The sequence below is a fragment of the Rana temporaria genome, chromosome 4, assembly GCF_905171775.1.
Source record: "Rana temporaria chromosome 4, aRanTem1.1, whole genome shotgun sequence".
Lineage (NCBI taxonomy): Eukaryota > Metazoa > Chordata > Amphibia > Anura > Ranidae > Rana > Rana temporaria.
In genome coordinates this window covers 136,634,801-136,655,705 of record NC_053492.1, presented here as the reverse complement: position 1 = coordinate 136,655,705, position 20,905 = coordinate 136,634,801, and positions in this window count along the sequence as shown.

Below are 20,905 nucleotides of genomic sequence, written 5' to 3'. Positions count from 1 at the left end.
AGGGATTTTATCCTTTCTAAAATGTGTTTCCTGAACAAAGACTATTTGTGATTTTAGTCTTCCTATTTCTAACATTAATTTTGATCTTTTTTCTGGAATGTTTAACCCTTTCACATTATACGAAGTTATATTTATTCTATTCATCTCGTACCGATTTATCTAAAACCTCTTGTAGGCTTCTATTACAGGCTTCAATTATTTCTCGTACTACCTCACTGTCTCTGCAAGGGTAAGGCGGCGGGAAGAGACGAATACGGCGAGAGGGAAACAAAAAGCCGAAAGAAAAAAAAAGGAACCCCCTCCCCCCCCTTGTATCTCGGATTCAGGACCACTGTCCGATTGTCCGAGTAATCTTTATTGGCCCTCTCGTGGTAACAACTTCCCCCTATCCGAGGTGCGTCGCCTTCACCCCGGGCCAAAAAAAAAAAAAAAAAAAAAAAAAAAAACCCCCCCCCCCCCCCCTAGCGTCTCCGACTACCCCCCTCCTGGAGGAGAGACGCTCTATTGGGGGAAAGTGTGAAAACACAGCGGAGAGTCACATCCGCTGCCCTCCGTCCGGTGCTCGTCCTCTAGATGTTAAAACCTATCCCCAACCTTTTACTCCCTGAATATTACCTCTTAATTCTAAGGAACTATATCTCCTCTAAATTATTAGCTATTATGTCCGCCTATCGTGAGGAAGACCATGCCTCGAATTCATCTTAAAAAAAAAAAAAAAAAAAAAGTGGGAGACCCCCCTTCCACTGTTAGGCTACAAATACTCTAGTTAAATATACGAAAACCACCCACTAGCCCCCACTTAAAACGCTATCCGCCTACTTGACCCTCGTCTCTAAGCGGACTCCGTTGCCTCCTTCCAAATGTCACCACATGGTCATTGATCAAGAGGCAACAATCCTATTGGCGTATACAACATAGAGTATCTGGCATAATTAGTGGAAGTTACATCCAAGCCTTACATTGGTATGTAATATGATTGGTGCCCTTTAAGGTAATAACCTTTTCGGTGGATATAGGATATAGGGTATAATACACATAAAAAAGTCATGTTAGCTGGTACTGTATGAGGAAAAGTAATAAAAAAAACATTTATGTCACAATATCTTAAAATATCTTACTTCTTCCCCTAAGCATCGTACCCTCACAACCTCCTCCTTGCCCTCCTTCCTAGTCTCTCCTCCCCCCCCTCTCCCCCCCCCTTGAAACCTCCTATGCAACTATTAGTTCGGTGGGCTCCCCCCGCCCCCCCCCCAAAAAAAAAACAAAAATAACACCCCACTTCTATAGTGTAAACCCCCACTTCTATTGTGAACTTATCCATCTCCCTTACTCCCTCCCTCCCCTCCCTCCACCCCCCCCCCCTAAATTCTACATCCCCCAAAAATAGTCCAAAGTAAAACTACTCTTCTCGTGCAATCTGTTCCACGTGTATACAACCCCCCCAGTGTGTCTTTCCCTGAGAAAAAAAAAAAAAAAAGAAGGGGAAAGACACCCCCCCCCCTATAAGGTAAAGGAGTGTTAAAGGAGTGTTAAACATCTACTAACCTATTTCCCTATAATACAATGCAATCCTGGGGCCCTCTAATTCCACGAGCCTCAACCAGGATGTGGACAAGTGTTATACGTTGCATTAGGTTTCATATTTCAGGCTAAGAACATTTTCAGCACGTACCGAAAGTACCTGTTAACCTTGCCAGAAACACAGAATTGTTGTCACTATAAACTGAACCTAGCCAACCAGGAATAGGCAATATGTTATTTGCAGGTTCATCAGATAAAAATTAAGGAAACAAATGAAAAAAGATATTTGTTATTTAAGTTTAGCATGCTTTAAGAAGTACAGAAAAATACACATTTGAAGATGAAAAGTTCACTGATTTCCTTTCTGAAATGAATTTCAGACTGCACGTCTAGAATTGGAATTTGAGGGGTATATTTTTGATATTAATATTATGTATGTGTTTGGTATTTTTAAGCAACTATTCTTCGGTATGTTCAGTGTATCCATGAAATTTTTCCCAAAGAAAATATATATTTTTTTTTTTTATTTCTATCAGGTAATGCATTTTCCCAAATTAATCAAGATCTAGGCCCAGCAAAAAAATATTTACAATGTAAGTAATTGCTTCTCACCTCATGTACCCATCAAAGTCAGAGTAATTAAAAATAAAGGAAATTCAGTTGAACCTGACTGAGTAATTGACATTAATTTGGATGAGTGAATTGATTCATGTAACTCAGATCTTGTGGTTTTCCAGTCAATTTGCACTGAACCAGGGTTTACTTGAAAACTGTGATTTATTTCTCCAGCAGGCTGATTTCACTCAAGTGTATCACCCATGGTGGTATAAGTGACCTAACAAGCAGCACAATGGCTTGCATCACTGAGGGCCCTGATTTAAATTCTGGTCAGGATAGTATTTGCATGGAGCTTGCATGTTATCCAGGTTCTTGTGTAGGTTTCCTCCCACAATCCAAACACATGCTGGTAGGTTAAATGGCTTCTTTCTTAACTGGCCTTAGTATGTGTATGCATGTGAGATAGGGACCATCAATTCTAAGGGCAAAGGTTTGAGGGCAAAGACTAATACCAATGTACATTACATATGTAAAGTGCTGTAAATGGCTTTGTTAAAAAAAAACAAGTTGTATACTCCTTTATTAGTTGGTATTCAAATAAGGACATATATTACTTTTTCATTAGTACAGTGATGTTTGTTTTATATAAAAAAAAATAGCAAATAATAATCAACTTTTTTAAATTCACTATTATTGCAAATATTTGCCTGGTGCAGTGAATACCAAGATCCACTCCTGCAAATCACTAAAAGAGCTAGTTTTCCATCATTTATTTATCTATAGAAGTGACTACAGGATAAGTTGAAAAGTATTTATTTTGTAAATGATCCCCATCATGAGAAGATTTAAAAAAAAAAAAAAAACAATTCCTGCCATATTGTTAAACTTATATTTTACATAAATTATATTTTTTAAACAGTGTGATAGGGTCCCCTAAAAATAAATATTATTCATTTGTGTTAATAAACTGTTTAAAAGAGCTTGACAATTGTAAGGAAATTAGAATATATTTTTACCATTACATTATGATGTGCTGTACTTACACACACAACATTTCCCATGCCCTTATAGTCAATGTAGTGGGCAACTACCTAACTAAAGCACTCCTAGGTTGTTAATTCACTATATGGGGTGAGTCTGAATAGGACTCAACAAATCCAAAGCAATGATACTTTAGTGGTCAGGCTAGATTTACAATGGTGTGATGCGGGAACCACAGCGATTCCTGTGCAGGTTAGCACATCACATCTGAGTCATGGGCAGTTCCCACTGCTCTCTGCAAACCACTGTGGGTGTCAATATAAAGTTAATGACACCCCTAAGTTGGTTTGCAGAACTCAGTGCAAACTGTGAAATTGGATGGAATTGGATCGCATGGGTCTGAACACCTATGCGATTCGATTCCAGTGCGGACAAAAAAAAGGGTCCAGCGTCATTTTGGTGCGAATACAATGCAATTTCAGCCATACAGACTGTATGGCTGAATTTTCATTGCACAGACATTGCATGTGATGTGCACAGCACAAGGCACATCCCAAGTGTGGAATGTTCATGATGAGCTTTTGACACAGAGAATGGGTTAAATGAAACAAGCACTGTTGAACCTAAAAGATGACTGATGCTGACTTAAAGTGAGTCTGTAGAAAACAGCACCTGAGAAGAGGTAATTTTTGCAGCAAGAGTCACTGTTTTATTTTAAAAAAAAATCTGGGTTCCTTATTTATTAAATTTTTTGACCAAAGGAAAATTGTGCTTTACAGAATGCAAACAATATATAAATTGAAGTGGTGCTTTTGAATATACATTCTTGCAATACTTCCTTTTAATGTTGCAAAAGATAGAGAATATAGGAAATCAGCAACAGAACCATACATGGCCATGGTGAAGTAGCATAAGGCCCCTTTCACGAGGTCGGACCGTTCAGGTCCGCCTGGCAGTTTTGTCGGCGGACCTGAATGGCTGCTCCATTCTTTTCTATGGATCGTCGGATGTCAGCGGAGATATGTCCGCTGACATTTGACCCGATCTGATCTGCTAAAATCAGACGGATGGCGATACGTCGCCATCCGTCCATGGCGGATCGGATCGGGTGAGATCTGATGAAAACAGACATGCTGTCCGTTTTCATCAGATCTCTCCATAGAAGACAGTGGCGCTGCACACGCCCCTCCCTGCTCAGTGAGCAGAGAGGGACTTTTCAGATAGATAGATATCCGGCTGAGCTGGCGGGTCACTGAAAGCGGATCCATCACCGTGTGAAAGGGGCCTAACAGTGAGCATCCTTTCTCATAGTATAACATGTTTTAATGTTTCGAAAAAAAAAGTATTGTATGCCAAGTCCGCTTGCATTTCAAATTCGTTTTATGCCAAAAAAATAAAAAAACTATTCAGAATTTTTTTTTTTTCTTTAGCATGATAGATTCTGCTCTCTCTCCAGCCTTGAGTGTACAGACACAATCCACAACCAATTATTTAATTACCAACCATGGTGAAACAACAAAACTGTATCCTGGCAGCACATATTTTGGTTTTGTAATAAAAAATTTTACTTTTGCATCTAGCTTGGCTTAAGTACAATAGCAGCAATACAATATGATTAATTTCAAATAGCTTTTAAGGTAGTTTTGGCTGCAACATCAGATTTTTTAACCAGCAATAAGAGACCTGAATTTACTGGTGGAAGTAGCATCCACAGTAATTCTAAAAGCTATATGAAGATTTACTCCTAAAAGAATAAAGCTAAAGCCCTAAAATGCATAAAAACTGACTAGTGCAAAACTTTTTAACATTATGGTTTGTAAAAAAACAGAGTAGACATGTGATTGCTAATATCGGCCAGAGTATCCATATGCCTATGGTAATTACTGGTAGCGATCCCTACATTGAATTATTCAGGGAAATGTGTAATTGCCATTATGCAACAGTGGCTCTATGTGGAGATACTTCCACACACAAGGCATGCACCAAGGCAATCCAGCAAAGCAGGAAGGGCGCTGTAAACGAGTGGCTACAGGGGGCATACAGGGGCCATGAAAAACTCTGTTAGAGAGAAACGCAGGTACAGGGGCGCCAAAAAATTCCCAGTTTTACAAGACAAAGAATTATGGTGTGACCAAAAGACCCATCTGAAGTTAAGGGAGTAACAGCCTGTCCGCCCCTGGGATCCAACTCATTGCTTTTTTTTTTTTTTGTTAAACGTTATTTACAGATTTACATTTAGACTTTTTACATTTATTTATTTTTCCTTGTAAGGCCATCCCTGACCTGGTCAAGCAAACATAAATGACGGCAAAGCTGCAAACAAAATGCTTTTTTTAGGCATTCATTCCAATGGACTACTATTTTTAAGAGACAATTTAAGATCGCAGAGTGAAATTTTGGCACATGATATAAAGGTATAGAATTAGTGCATATCAGAATAAAAAAAGAAAGTGGAGCACATAGTGGTACAAACATAGGGCCAGATTCACGTAGATCAGCGCATCTTTATACCGGTGTAGCGCATCTCATATGCGCTATGCCGCCGTAACTCTGAGAGGTAAGTACAGTATTCACAAAGCACTTGCTCCCAACGTTGCGCCGGCGTAACGTAATTTCGTCGGCGTAAGCCGGCGTAAGTGTAAGTGGGTGTGACCTTATGCAAATGATGGTCCAAGCGTGGAGCAGTGTTTACGCCTGGCGTATCATGAATGGAGCATGCGCAGTGACGTGGATGTATGATTGCTCCCATGTGCGCATGCTCACAACTACGCTGGTGCAACTTCCTGGGATACGCCGGCTCACTGGGTTACGCCAAACGCATAAATACGCCCAGACATGCGCCCGTCCGGTGCAAAAGTACATCCTGCTCCCCCCCCCCTGAGCAAGGTACTTTTGCAGAGCGATGGCGGCTGTTGGAAATACAGGCAAGGACAGGAGGAAGAAAAACTTCAACAAGGAGGAGAAGGCAATTATTATTGCAGGGATAGTCGAATATGATAAGTTCCTCCATGGTGCCCTGAGTTCCTAGACCAGCAAGGCACGGAAGAAGGAGATCCTGAGGGAGCTCAGCCTGAAGGTCAGTGCCATGGGGAATGCCAACAGGACCCCCGAGGAGGTGCAGAAAAAAAATTATGACCTGAGATGTCAGGTCCGGGAGAAGCTGGCACTTATAAGGAAGCATGCCAGGGGCACAGGAGGAGGACCAGCCTGTAATGTGCAGTTGACCGATGAGGAGAAGCTCATCTCCCAATGCCTGCAGTGTGAGCAGGTGGAGGACATGGAGGGTTTAGACTCTGGTGACCAGTCCTTGAGGTCAGGTAAGTGTGTTTTATCTCCTATACGGTGTGTAGCATGTGAGGGGGTGGAAGGGAATATGTGACAAGTGTGTGGGTCCACCAACATGTGAATGTTTTGTGTCATCCATAGATGTTCTGGAGGAAGCTGAGCCGTCGTCGGCGGCTGGGCGACCCACGCCATCCAGGGATGAGAGTGCCCATACCTCACCTCTTGAGGAAGTAGAGGAGGAGCACAGGAACCTGGAGGAAGTGTTCTACCTTGTTGAGGAGGCTCCCGTCATCCCTGGTCCCTCCCAACCCTCCTCCCTCATCAGGGGAACCACCTCACCCTCCTCCTCCATCAGGGGAACCCCCTCACCCTCCTCCTCCATCAGAGGAATCCCCTCACCCTCCTCCTTCATCAGGGGAAGCTCCTCCAGGGCCTCCCCATATACACAGCCCCAAGCCTCTCCTGCCCCCAGGAAGGCCACCCGCAAAACCAGGGGTGTTCCTGATGCAATACAGGAATATCTGGCCAGGGATCAGGCCCGCCAGACCCGACGTATAGGTGCTGTTGCCCGGGACGTGCGGCGTTTCACACAGAGCCTGGCATCCGCAGCACAGATTCCAGACAGTCTGCAGGATATCAGCGGTACTGTGCAGCTGTGGTGACCTGCGTTGCTGAGCTGCAGTCCACGACCTCACGCCTCGTGACCGAGGTGAAGAGCCTGACAGTGGCTGTAAAGGCCAATAGTGCTGCCATTGCGGCGGAGGGGAGGCAGAGGAGGCGCCACCAGCAGCTAACCACCACCCGCCAGCTGCGGATGCAGGCTGAGACCAACGTGGTGCTCACCCACATTGCCCTGGCGTTGGAGGGCAGGCACCCAGCACCTGGCAGACCTGAGGATGAGCCTGCTCCGGATGCCCCACCTGAGGCTCCCCCCAGGCAACTGAGGAGCCGGGGCACCAGGCGTAGCCCACGCCGGGGCAATTGATTACCTTTTTTTATATTTATGCTCTGGTGAAGATTTTTTTTTTTTATATTTATGCTCTGGTGAAGAGTGTTTTTTTTTTTTTATATTTATGCTCTGGTGAAGAGTGTTTTTTTTGTATATTTATGTTCTGGTGAAGAGCCTTTTTTTTTAAGACTGCACACGGTCAGTAGTGCAGGCTACAGTGTCACTGGTGTGTGAATGTGGGGGTGACACTCCTGCCAGTAAGGTGTGTCACCCTGGGTCCTCGGGGAGAAATTATCCCCACGACCGTGTGAATGTGGTATGAATGGACAGCGACACCATTGGGGCCTTGGCGCGGCGTTGCTGCTCCCAAGTACTGCATGGTGGACTTGGGCTAATCCAATGTGATGTGGATGTGGTGTGTGTGAGCTAGGGACCACAGTGGTGTGCATGCCTGCATTCTCCTTGTGCCATGATGAATGTGTGTGTTTAACTTGCAAAGATGCGTTCCACGAGGCAACTCCTGACTGCTGTTCCCTCAGCAGACGGGATAGCCTCGAACACGGGGGGGACTGTCTGGTTCGGGGGACAGGTCTTCATGTATGTCAATCTCCAGGCCCTTTCTCATGGCGTAGTTGTGCAGCACACAACATGCACCGATGATCTGGCACACAAAGTTTGGGGAATACAACAGGGTCCCCCCGGAATTATCCAGGCATCAGAAACGGGACTTCAGGAGGCCAAATGTGCGTTCCACCACTGCACGGGTATGTATATGTGCATCATTGTATCTTCTCTCTCCTCTGGTTTGGGGATCCCGGTATGGAGTCATGAGATGGGGCCCAAGTGCATATGCCGGGTCACCTGGAAGGGAAAAGACAGGAGGATGTTAGTCGTGCATGTGCCCCTCGTGATGTCTGCATCATGGGGTTGGACAGTCATGCCTGACTCCCATGTCACTCACCAACCAGCCAGCTGTCCCTGTACACGTTCTGTTCGAATTCTGTTGGGATGTTGCTTTGATGGTATATGTAGCTGTCGTGGCTGGACCCGGGGTGTTTGGCACGGACGTGCCATATGAGGCATTGGGCATCAGCTATTACCTGTACATTGATGGAATGCCAATGCTTACGATTGCGGTATATGTGCACATGTGTGCAATCAATGGCCCCCACGGTGCGTGGCAATCCTGCAATTGTGTAGAAATCCTGCCTTGCCTTCTGCCGCAGATGCTCATGGGTGGGTTTGAAGAAGTGGTGAGACATGCGTGTGAGGATTGCGGGGACAACCTGGTGCACACATCTGCTCATGGTGGATTGTGACATCCCAGCCACGACTCCACTTGTTCTTTGAAAAGATCCACTTGCAAGGAAATGCAGTGTTGCCAGTACCTTGACCAGTGGCTGCACTGCTTGTGAGCGTTTTGTCTTGCTGGTGATGTCATCATGCAGGGCTGTGGCTATTTCCAAGATGGCATCAGAGCTGAATCTGAAGATGCGATACACCTCCGAATCACCCATGCCAAAGACGTTCATGCGCATGCCGTATATCCTCTCCCGTGCCCTCCTACGTGCCTGTGGACGCAGAAGTAGTGCTAGGACCACGGCTGCCCCTGTCATGTTGGCATACAGATGTGTTGTCCTGCAAGTGTGGTTGCTCAGCTCGTCTGTTACGGTACTGCTGCAGCTACTCTCCAGCAGGACGCACGTATGTTCGGGAATTGGCGTATCTCCCTCATTTGCATAGGAAATCAATGGGAGCGCCAGATGCGTTCAGCGTAAATATGCGCCTACGATACGCCGTTGGAGGAAATTTACGTCGGTCGGGAGAAGCCTATTTTCAGGCGTATCTAGTTCTGTGGGTACGGCGCAAAGATATGACGGCGCACATTTAGACTTACGCGGCGTATCTCGAGATACGTCGGCGTAAGTCCTACGTGAATCTGGCCCATAGTGAAGATATATGTGCATTATTATTATTATATTACAATTATATTATATTATATATATATATTATAATATTGTACATTCGGTTCAATGCCATTATTTGTAATTAAACAGATTTTTAACTTATAGGGTACTTGTCTAACAAATTAAATAATTATATATTTTTGCTTTTTTTGCTTTTTGTCTTTTAAGTTTAATAAACATTATATAATGTTCTAACTGGTATCAGATGTTCCCTCTAATCATAATCTTTATTATCCTCTTGTGCTTTACTCCTGCAATACCCTTGCACACAAGTACACACATCCACACATCAATATTGGAAGTTTACATCTTCTTTGACTTTTAAAACATTATTTATGTCTTTTTTATATGACTTGACTTGATATCACAGCCACTCACTACTCTACAATGCTTTCAGTCTAGGACTCAACAGAAGTTTGGGAATGCTCTCCAATCTGTCAAGCAACAATAATTTTCCTCTCTTATTTAAAAAAAATCATGTAATTTAAATTGGCTTAGTCAATGCCTTCTTCTCTGTTTAGGACAACTAAGAGCAGAAAGAGCAGAATTTGAGTATTGAAAGTGCAAGTAGTACTCCCATGGTTTATGCTATAGGTACAGGGAGAACAGCTGAGGCCCCCGTACACACGGCCGAGGAACTCGACGTGCTTGGCACGTCGAGTTCCTCGTCGAGTTCTGGGATGAAGCCGCCGAGGAGCTCGGCGGGACGCCTTCTCCCATAGAAGAACGAGAAAATAGAGAACATGTTCTCTATTTTCTCGTCGAGCTCCTTGGCGGCTCCATCGAGCCAAAACTGTACAGACGACAGAGTTTCTCGGCAGAATCCGGGTTTTGACCGAGTTTCTCGGTGAATTCTGCCGAGAAACTCTGTCGTGTGTACGGGGCCTAACACGTTTCATAGCTAAAAGACCAAAGTTTGATCATGGGTATTTATAGAAAAAGACCTCAAAGGTTTGATAACCAATCAAAGAAGATCTCATAGAGACCTACCCACACAATCAAACTTTAAGGCAACACCAAGATAGAAGACACCTGGGATATGCCTAACATATATATATATATATATATGTTAGGCATATGATGATTTTCATTATTTGTCTCCTCCCATGGTGTACATCCATTGATAATTTGCATTAAGATGCCAGTATAGTTATTAAGAGTTCGGTGGTTATCATGAATGTGACCATGTATAGGGATGAAGCATTACGACAACTATCGGACACCAATACCTATTGTAAATTAAGGGGTGACCCAACCGATCCATTTAGGGCAGAGCTTTCCTCACTTTTGGATTGAGCTGTCCTAATGGGTATATTTACACAAAAAGAGAAAGAGATGTTTATTCCCATGTTTCCAGACAATTTTTCACCATCTTCCTAAATTACATAAAGGGCTCACTCCCCTAACTAGACCCATTGTCGCAGGCATAGATTCACTCAATGAGCGATGGGGCCATTGGGTGGATCAGCAACTGCAACCATTAGTAGTGGAGTTGCCAGGAGGTCACCTTCATGAAACAAAACAACTTTTGTCCAAATTAGATGGTTTGACATGGAATGAAGACTTCAGTTGGATAACATGTGATGTTTCCAACTTGTACTCTTCAATCCCACATTCCTTGGGTCTACAGGCAGTATCTTTTTTTCTAAACAAATCAGGGAAGTTCTCTCTGGCTTCACAGGAGTTCATCATTATGTGTTTGGAATATTTGCTCACGCATAACTTTTTTATGTTCGACAGGGACTATTATCTCCAGAAGTGCGGGGCCTCTATGGGCGCCAAGTTTTCACCATCCCTGGCTAATTTGTATATGGGATAGTGGGAGAGGTCCCACATTTTTGTACCAGATAGTCCCCACCGAAAAGACACTGCATTTTACTGTCGCTACATAGACGACCTCCTGTTTAAAGTCTCTGAGCCGCATATGTGTCTAGAAAATTGGCTAGAATATATGAATGACAATGTATTGAATTTAAAATTTATAGGACAACATGAACCAAGGTCCATAGACTTCTTAGATTTCAAACTCACAGGAGATAATAATGAAATCATTGTAAATCTTTATAGAAAACCCACTGCGGACAACACGCTCTTGCGTGCTGATTTTATCCATCCGACCCACACGATAAAGAGCATTCCAGTGGGCCAAATTCTTAGGTTAAAAAGATTATGCACCAGACAGACAGATTTTGAAAAGGAGGCCACACTAATGGCCGCAAGATTTGAGGAAAGGGGTTATCCTGGGTCAGTTATCAATAGGACATTGTCCATTGCGAATAAAACACCTTGTGCTAATGTGCTAATGGGTAAGCCCACTGATCATTTCCAGGGTAACAAATCCAAGAAATCCAATTTTGTTCCAATGTTTCCACCCCATATAGTGCTTAATTTCATAAAATACAAAAAATAGTCACCAAATATTCGCCAGTACTGTCTAATGATCATATGTACTCTCAAATCTTGAATAAGGGTATACATACAGTATCAAGGAGAGCACCTTCACTTGGTGGGATTCTGTCCCCCAGTCTCTACACCAGTAAACAACCCACCCATTGGTTACAGTTCAAGGGAACATACAAATGTGGCAGTCGATCTTGTTCATACTGCCCTTTGTTAAAGGGGGTGACATCATCATAGCCACTTCCACAGGTAAATCACACAAAATACATTCTTTCATTTATTGTAACACGCGCTACATTGTGTATGTCATTATGTGCACCATTTGTTCTATCAAATATGTTGGCAGAACTACACGCAGGCTTAGGGATCGCCTCTATGACCACCTCCATGACATAGAGATATTCATTTCAAGGATACGTCTAGCCTCATTATTAAGGGTATTGAAAAGATTGTCAAACCTCTTAGAGGTGGTGACAAGTTTGTCATATTGTGCAAACAGGAAGTCCGGTGGATTTTTACTTTGAATACTAGACGTCCCACCGGCATCAACTTTGAGTGGGACGTGTCTCATTTTCATTAATGGACACGTCCCTTCTCATGAAAATGGCATCCACAACATGCACAGCATTTAACTGAACAAGTGTCTACATGTGTATTACTTTTTATGGTTTCGTATATACAAAAATGTAAACACTTTTGTCCAAAACTGTTCAAACATATGAGGAAGGATTTTTTGGTTTGACCTAAATCTGGCATCTGACTATGATGACTGCTAGATGTTTTGTCCATTGTTCATCATTTGTCATCAGATACATGCCATATCTATGTACCAGTAGTTTCCCTCTCCACTTAATATGTTATTGTGCTGATGCATTTTTGGCAACTTTTTTGTAATTTTTTTGCAACTTTTTTGCAACTTTGTTTTAATATTTTTTGCATTTTTTTTTGCAATTTTGTTGCAATGTCTATGGTGTTTGAGCTTCTACTCACCTTGTTGCCTTTTCCCTTTTGTTTTTGTGATCCATTTGGACCCTGTAGGGTTCTATTGTGGCATTTTCAGCTATGCTATCTTCTTTTCCTGTTATTGCAGCACAGGAAGTGAGACTATTGTCTCCTGAATAGCTGCTCACTAATTATCTAGTAACCCTTTCCTGGACTGCATAGCTGCTCACTAATCATCTAGTAACCCTTTCCTGGACTTTCTAAGCTCTACTGCAACATTTGTAGCGTTGCCACCTTTCTTCACAATTGCAACAAATGCAGTGAGACTATTGGGCCAAATTCTCAAAAGAGATACGCAGGCTGAACAGCAGTTCCGCCTGCGTATCTCTTTTGAGAATTTGGCCCAATAGTCTCACTGCATTTGTTGCAATTGTGAAGAAAGGTGGCAACGCTACAAATCTCTGTGCCTAACTTTGGAAACGATCCTCAAAAGGCTTTTTCCAAAGTTAGGCAGAAGATCTGACATCTGAAAGACACTTACACTGTCAGATCTTAGGATGCAGTACCGCATCCGCCGCTGGGGGCATTTCTCATTGAAATGCCGCTTTGAGTATGCAAATGAGGACTTACGCAGATCCACAAAGCTTTTAAGCATTGTGATTTCTGCATAAGTTCCGATTTGCTTGCGCAAAACTAGGGCTGGTTTTACAATGTGTAAAGTTAGTAACACCATGTAAAAGCCCATTCAAGGGGGCGTGGCCTGGACGGAGACCGAGATGGCAGCTTAAGTCTTGAGCTCCTGCGATCCGGGGACTGAAACTAGCCTTTTGGGGAACCTACGCCTCGCCCTTCGCCATGAGCAGAGCCACCCGAAGCTCCTCTACGTCCCGAGCAACGGGCGATTCTAACTCGCAGCTGAGCAGGAACATCCCGGAGATATTCCGAACACAGCGCATGGCGGCGCACGCGGCCTTGCAGGCCCAAACCCCGAGCCCGCTTAGCCTGGAACCCGGCCTGCAGCCCATGGAGCCGGCCTCATCTGCGGGACGTACACTTCCCCCCAGCCTGTTTGACCTGGAGACGATGACTGCGGATATTAAAAATGCCGTTAATGCAGCGGTGGCTGATCTTAAAACGGAAATCCGTGCAGTGGCTCATAGGATCGAGGAGGTGGAACAAACTACCCAGGCGCACGCGGCTCTCAGCTCCCTCACCTCTTGGAGCTCCACAGACATGTCGAGGACCTCGACAATAGAGGCCGAAGGCACAACATCCGTGTGCGGGGACTCCCCGAGAGTGTGGAACTGGGAAATCTGCAGCAGACGCTCCATACAATTTTCAATGACCTGATGGAACGCCCGGCGGACTCTCCCCTTGAGATGGAGAGAGCACACCGGGCATTGCACCCCCCTCCCAGGGACAACGAACCCCCCAGGGACGTGATTTGCTTTATTGTTAACTTTCAACTCAAGGAGGAGATCCTCCGCAAAGCTAGAGCGAGAGGACGAATCCTCCATAATGGCGCGGAGGTGAAACTCTTTCAGGATCTGTCCCAGATTACACTCCAGAACAGACGCGCCCTGCGCCCCCTGCTGGAGGCCTTGCGAGCAAGAAACATACAATATCGGTGGAAATTCCCCTTCGCGCTGTCGGCGTCCTCCAGGGGGCGCTCCGCTCTCCTCCGCACACCTGAAGACCTTCATGACTTCTGCCAGCAACTTGATCTCCCGCCCGTAGAGCTCCCGGAGTGGTACGCGTTTTACTTCCCCTCGGAACCCTGGCTCCCGGTCTCCATGAATCCGTCTCCGAAAGCTCAGCGTCACAGATCCCGCAGAAACAGGGCTGGTCCATCCTCCCCAGGTAACCATGCGTCTCGACGCGACCTCTACCACCACGGCTCGGGCTCCCCCTCGACTCCATCCAGGGGTAGAGACCGGGTTGATGCCTGATGCAGCGGACCTGTTTCCCTTCCTGTCATGTGTCGCCATTCCTGTTTTTTCTTTGGGACCCAGTTCTAGCCCCCCGTGGTGTAGCACAGCATGAGTGACTGTCTAACGAGATGCTACTATTGACTTGATACGCCAGGCAGCCGAATCCGACCTTCACCCGATGTTACTGTTGCCAGTGGGATGATCGAATCGTGTGCTCTTGTCCCCCCTTCATTCTCTATTTTTATTTTTTTTATTTTTCCTATTTATTTTTTACTGTGAGCAGACGGGGGTGTGCTGCGGGACCTATTTACCTGTTTTTGCTTTGCCCTCCCCCCTGCCAGTTGACAGTCCATGTAGCATCCCGGGACTCCAAAGGTTTGGGGTGCTTTGTACTGCACATAGGATACCTTCCTAATAGGTACTAGCCTTATGCATTCCTGATGAGCTTTGGGTTCTTTCACACCAGCACAGTGTGCTAGTGCACTGTATGTGGTATTGACGCATTGCCATTCATTTTTAATGCCATTCCATTGCACCACGTAAGTGCTAACTGGTATGGGCTGCCACTTTTCCCACTCCCACACCCCCAACCATCATACACGGGCCCAGTGGATTGAGATCCCATATACGCATATGCTCTGATGTAACCTGATATAATGATGTTTTTGGATTTTGGGTTTTTTTTTTTTTTTTTTTTTTTCTTCCGCTTCAAAGCATTGAAATGACTGCTTGGTAAAATTGCTTATGTAATCTATCCTTAAAGTGCCCCGGGGGCTGGCTCGGACGTAGGTTTGACGGCCCCGGGACTCCCTCCCAGCTCTTACGCTCCCGCATGGGTAGTGATGATGTGTTGCTGCCGCTCTGTGATGTTCCTTTTTGTTTTTACCCGTTGTGCTCCACTCATGATTCTAAATGCCCTCTCCGCCACTCGGCGCCTGCCTCCCCCCCCTCCCTCCCCCCCTTTTCCCTCCCCCTCCTTCCCCCCTTTCCCTCCCCCTCCCCCCCTCCCCCCCTTCCCCTCCCCCCTCCTTCCTTTCCTCACCTCCCCCCTCCTTTATTCCCTCCTCCCTTCCCCATCGCCCCCCTCTCCTCTCGCTCCTTCCCCCCCCTTTTTTTTTTTTTTTTTTTTATTTACCCTTCTTTATCTTTTTTTGCGGTACTTGGCCCTCCAGGCATTCACTCCATCCCACTCCACCACGCAGGTCTATTGTATGTTAATAGGTTGTTTTGGTGTCCCTCGGTTGATTTACGCCCATCCGGGCGCTGTTGAATAGATATGGGGCGATACTTGATGTTTCCATGTGGCTCCTTTAGGGGCTTGTTTTGCACTTGTTCAAACTGTTTGCAATATGTTTCGTACCTTTCATAGGTGATGCAATTGTTTTATGTGTTAATTATTACTCACCCCAGCCCCTGAGCTGCGCATACTGTATTGGCTGCTCTGTGCTTCCTATCCCCAACCTTAGCAGGTTCCCCACAATACTCTTCTCATTTCTCGCTCATTTCTGTTTCACTCCCTGGATCGCTCCCTCTTTGAGTCTTCCATCCCTCGTTTCGTTCCCACACAGCGGTCCCATTGGGATTTTTGCTGACCCTCCAGACCTTCCCCCCTTCTTAGGTGATTTAGCAGGCCTACTATCACCTCTGGTGCATATCTTCCCCACCTAGTGCTTTTCTTTCTTTTCCCTGTCCTGACCTTCTCCCTGATCCTCCTTCTCCCTATCTTGACCTCTCTGTCCTCATCACCCCTCTTTCCCCTCCTCCCCTTCTTCTCATCTTCTTCTCCCTTCTTTTCTTCTTGCTCTCCTTTCTCCCTGTACCTTTGAGTGGGTCCGTGCCGGTCCTCCTGGTGGGCTTGCCCACCGTCTCCCCCCCCCCCTTCTAGCTCTTTGCTCCTCAAGCCCAGCATTCTCAACCTTATCCCCCTGCTACCGGACTCTGCAGCGCTGATCATAGGCTATGCCACCCTTAACCTTGAAGTGCGTGTCTCTTAACGCAAAGGGCCTCAATCTGCCGGAGAAAAGGTCCCAGGTTTTGTCTTCCCTCTCCAAGCATAAAGCCCATTTCATTTTTTTACAGGAAACCCACTTTCGTTCGGACGCCGTCCCCAAGCTTTCTAACCACATCTATCGGTCCGCATTTCATGCTACTAATCCTGACTCTAAGACGAAGGGTGTCTCTGTCCTGGTGTCTAAGCGTGCGAACTTCATTTTGACTGATTCTCTCATTGACCCGAAGGGTAGGTACGTTTTTCTTAAGGGCTCCTATGAATCTAAACCTATCACACTCGCTAACATTTATTGCCCCAATGATCGCCAGGTGGCCTTTTTCAAGACTACTTGTGAACTCTTAGCCTCCTTCAAGTCGGGTCTCTTGCTCCTGGGGGGAGATTTTAATGTCCCCTTAAACCCCCTATTGGACTCCTCCACCGGTACCTCCACCTTGAACTACAAAGCATTGAGGCAGATCAATCTAAGCCTCCAGTCCCTGTCATTACATGATGCTTGGCGCACGCTGTATCCCTCGGACAGGGACTACACTTTCTTTTCGGCCCCACACCAAAAGTATTCCAGGATCGATTATTTCTTTCTTTCCCAATCAGACCTGACCCTCCCCCCGCAATCCACGATTGAACCGATGTTCCTGTCGGACCACCACCCAATAAGTATTAGTTTAACTTTTCCCGAATCGTCCTCTAAAACGAAGACTTGGCGTCTGAACCCCTCCCTGCTTACGGATCTATCCGTTACCGATCAAATCCGCACACGCATCCAACAATACTTTACCGAGAACTCCAGCCCGGAGATCTCGCCGGTTTCCCTATGGGAAGCTCATAAATGTGTGATCCGGGGGGAACTAATCGCCCTGGCTACGAAAGCCAAGAGACAGAATCAGGAATACATTCATTCCCTGACAGCGAAGATCAAATCTCTCGAAGCGTCCCATAAGAGGTCTCGTGCCCTTTCCACCCTGCAAGAATTGACGCAAGCCCGGATGTCTCTGATGGAGGAGCTGGGCAAACGCTCTAAGAGGCGTTATATTCTCGGGCAGAGGATCTTTTATGAGCAGGGCAACAAAAGCGGGCGCCTTTTGGCGCGCACGGTGCAAAATTCTAAGCCTACTTCCACAATTCATCATATTCACAACCGGGGGGGTGTTCGCCTGGTTAAGAATGAAGACATAGCCAAGGAATTTGAGGACTTTTACTTTAAGCTATATAATCTCCACCCCCAGGCTCTTTCTCAGTCCAAGCTTGCCTTGAGGAAGTCGCAGATTAAGGAATTCCTGTCTCGGTACAGCCCCAAACCAATCTCTCCACAACAATCGCTTGCCTTGGAAAGCCCCATGACAACTGCGGAAGTGAATCTGGCGGTAAAACAAATGAAGTCTGGGAAGGCCCCGGGCCCGGATGGCTTCTCCCTCCAGTATTACAAATCCTTTGGCGATGTACTCACCCCTAGACTCCTGAACATATTCACTGCCCTGTCCGACCCTCAGAACAAACCAGGAAACATGTTAACAGCCCACATAGCGGTGATCCCCAAAGAGGGTAAGGATCCCTCTGCGGTGGCCAATTACCGTCCAATTTCGCTCTTAAATGTGGACATTAAAATATATGCGAAAATCCTTGCAAATAGGTTAGCGCCCTTGGTCACTGGACTTGTCTCACTGGATCAGGTGGGTTTTGTCCCTGGACGCGAGGCCAGGGACAACACCATCCGTACTCTGAATTTGCATCATTGGCTCACGTCTTCAGAGACGCAGGGGTTTTTTCTTTCTCTCGACGCTGAGAAGGCGTTCGACAGAGTGGCCTGGGACTACATGCAGGAGGTACTACTTGCTTTGGGCCTGGGGCCCCGGTTGTTGTCGCACATTATGGCCCTGTATGCGAGCCCTTCGGCCGCAGTTAAAGTCAATGGCCACCTGTCGAACGCCTTTCCCATTAGCAACGGGACGCGTCAGGGCTGCCCCCTATCGCCTCTGATATACATTCTGACCCTGGAACCCCTCCTTAATAGGCTGAGGGATAACCCAGATATTCTGGGGATCACTGTGGGAGGGAAGGAGTTCAAGATAGCTGCTTTTGCAGATGATGTTCTTTTGTCCTTGCGCTCCCCCAGGATATCCCTTCCCAACCTTCTCAAGGATTTAGATCACTTTGGCTCCCTCTCGAACCTGAAAATCAATCATGCAAAATCACAGGCGCTGAATGTATCCCTCCCCTCCATGGAAGTATCGCACTGTCGGGAATTTTTTCCTTTTAAATGGACACAGGACTCGCTTACTTATCTCGGTATCCGCATTCCTCCCAATCTGGCAGATCTGTATTCTAAGAACTTCCACCCAGCCCTTATTCAGGCCCAGGCATGTCTCAGAGACTGGATGGGTCTGAATGTTTCTTGGTTCGGCCGCTCGGCCCTGATTAAAATGATCATTTTGCCTCGCCTGCTCTATCTTATGCAATCAGTCCCCATCTCCTTGCCCCCGGGATTCTTCACGTCATACAGGAAGGCCTGCTCAACATTCCTTTGGAGAGGGTCTCAACCACGTATAAAATACTCTAGACTCACATTGCCTAAATCCAGGGGTGGTCTCGGTCTTCCGGACCTTCAGAAGTACCATAGTGCGTGCCATCTCACGAGGATTGCGGATTGGAATATCCATGCTTCCAGGAAGCTATGGGTCTCGCTGGAGAGAAGCTTCTCACCGGGCCCCTTGCATCTACTCCCATGGTTGCCCTCAAGGAATTGGCCCCAATCCTTACTGGCCCACCCTTTCATTTACCCCTCACTTTTGGCTTTTAAAAAAGCTTCGACTTTGGGGACCCCGTCTTCCCAACCGAGTCCCTTGACGTCCTTGCGGGGGAACCTAGACTTTCCACCTGGCTTGTCGCGGGAATTCTTAAGCCAGGATTGGCCCTATGAAGACGTGCTTGCCCTCCAGTTTTACTCGGCCGGGAGACCCTTGTCGTTTGAAGCCGTAAAATCTAGCTCTAAGACATCCTCTTTCTCTTTTTGGACCTTCAGACAGATTCGACATTTTCTCACTTCCGTAGCTGACCAAACACTTTGGACGCGACAACTCACGCCCTTTGAGTCTCTGTGTCATCGTAAGTTGCCACAGAGGCATTTGATCTCCCTCCTGTACACCCTTTTGGTGGAGGGCCAGTCGCAAACGCCCACTCCGCCGCAGCTCTCTTGGAACAAAGACCTCCAGACGCCCCTGACAGTTGAGGACTGGCACACCATATATGAATATGCCCATAAGGGATCAGCGAATGTGGCTGTCCAGGAAAACGGCTACAAAGTGATTACTAAATGGTACAGAACCCCGTCGCGCCTCCATAAATTCTCCCCGAATATCCCTGACACCTGCTGGAGATGTGGAGCGGGAGTGGGGACTATGCTTCATGTGTGGTGGGATTGTGGCGCCCTCCAGCCGTTTTGGAGGGAGGTCCACGATCTCATCTCGCATGTCACTACCTACACCCTGGATTACACTCCTTCTCAATTCCTTTTACATCATACTTCGCTCCCTAGGGGAGACTACTTCAAATCCCTGGCCATGCACATGGTCAGTGCTGCAAGAGTATGTGTCCCCAGGCATTGGCGTACTACCACCATCCCGACAATCAGAGAATGGCTGGCCCGGATCTCTTTCATAAAAGAAATGGAAGAGTTGATTCACATTTCCCAAGATAGAGTGCAGAAGTTCTCCTCTACCTGGGCATGCTGGAACCATTTTGTTACTACTGACCGCTACCGTCGATATGTGTCCTGAGTCGTTTGAGGCAGCGGAAGGCCCCCCCGTCGGTGTGCTGGGGGGTGGGAGGGTGGGCGGGCATGGATCCACTCCCCCTCATCTTGTTTCTTCCCCCACTATGCTTCTGCTTTTGCTCTTTTCATCTCTTTTCATCTTTCTCTCCTTCTCCCCCCCCCTCTTCCTTGTCCTTTCCTTCCTTTTCACGTGGGCATTGGCCCCTGTTGATTGCATGTTACGACACACTTTGAATACTGCCCGAAAGTGAGGCCTTGCACCGCCTTCCCTCTTTGCACTTTGCGGGGGGCAGGTGTGTGGGGGGGGAGAAAGTAGAAATTTAAGATCCTCCGCCCTCCTACACTTTATTTAACCTCATACGCCTCATGTACGGTATGAACATGTTGTTAAATGCTTTCCTGTAGTGTTTTGTGATATGCGGTCGCCATGCTTTTCTGTTCTGTGATAATAACCTTGTCCTGTTACTCATGTCATGTCTTGTATAAATAAAAACTTTTATGGAAAAAAAAAAAAGCCCATTCAAGCGACGGCATTTGGTATGCATTCCTGAGGGAGAACTCCACGGCAAAACCGGCATGGGTTCCCCCCCAGGA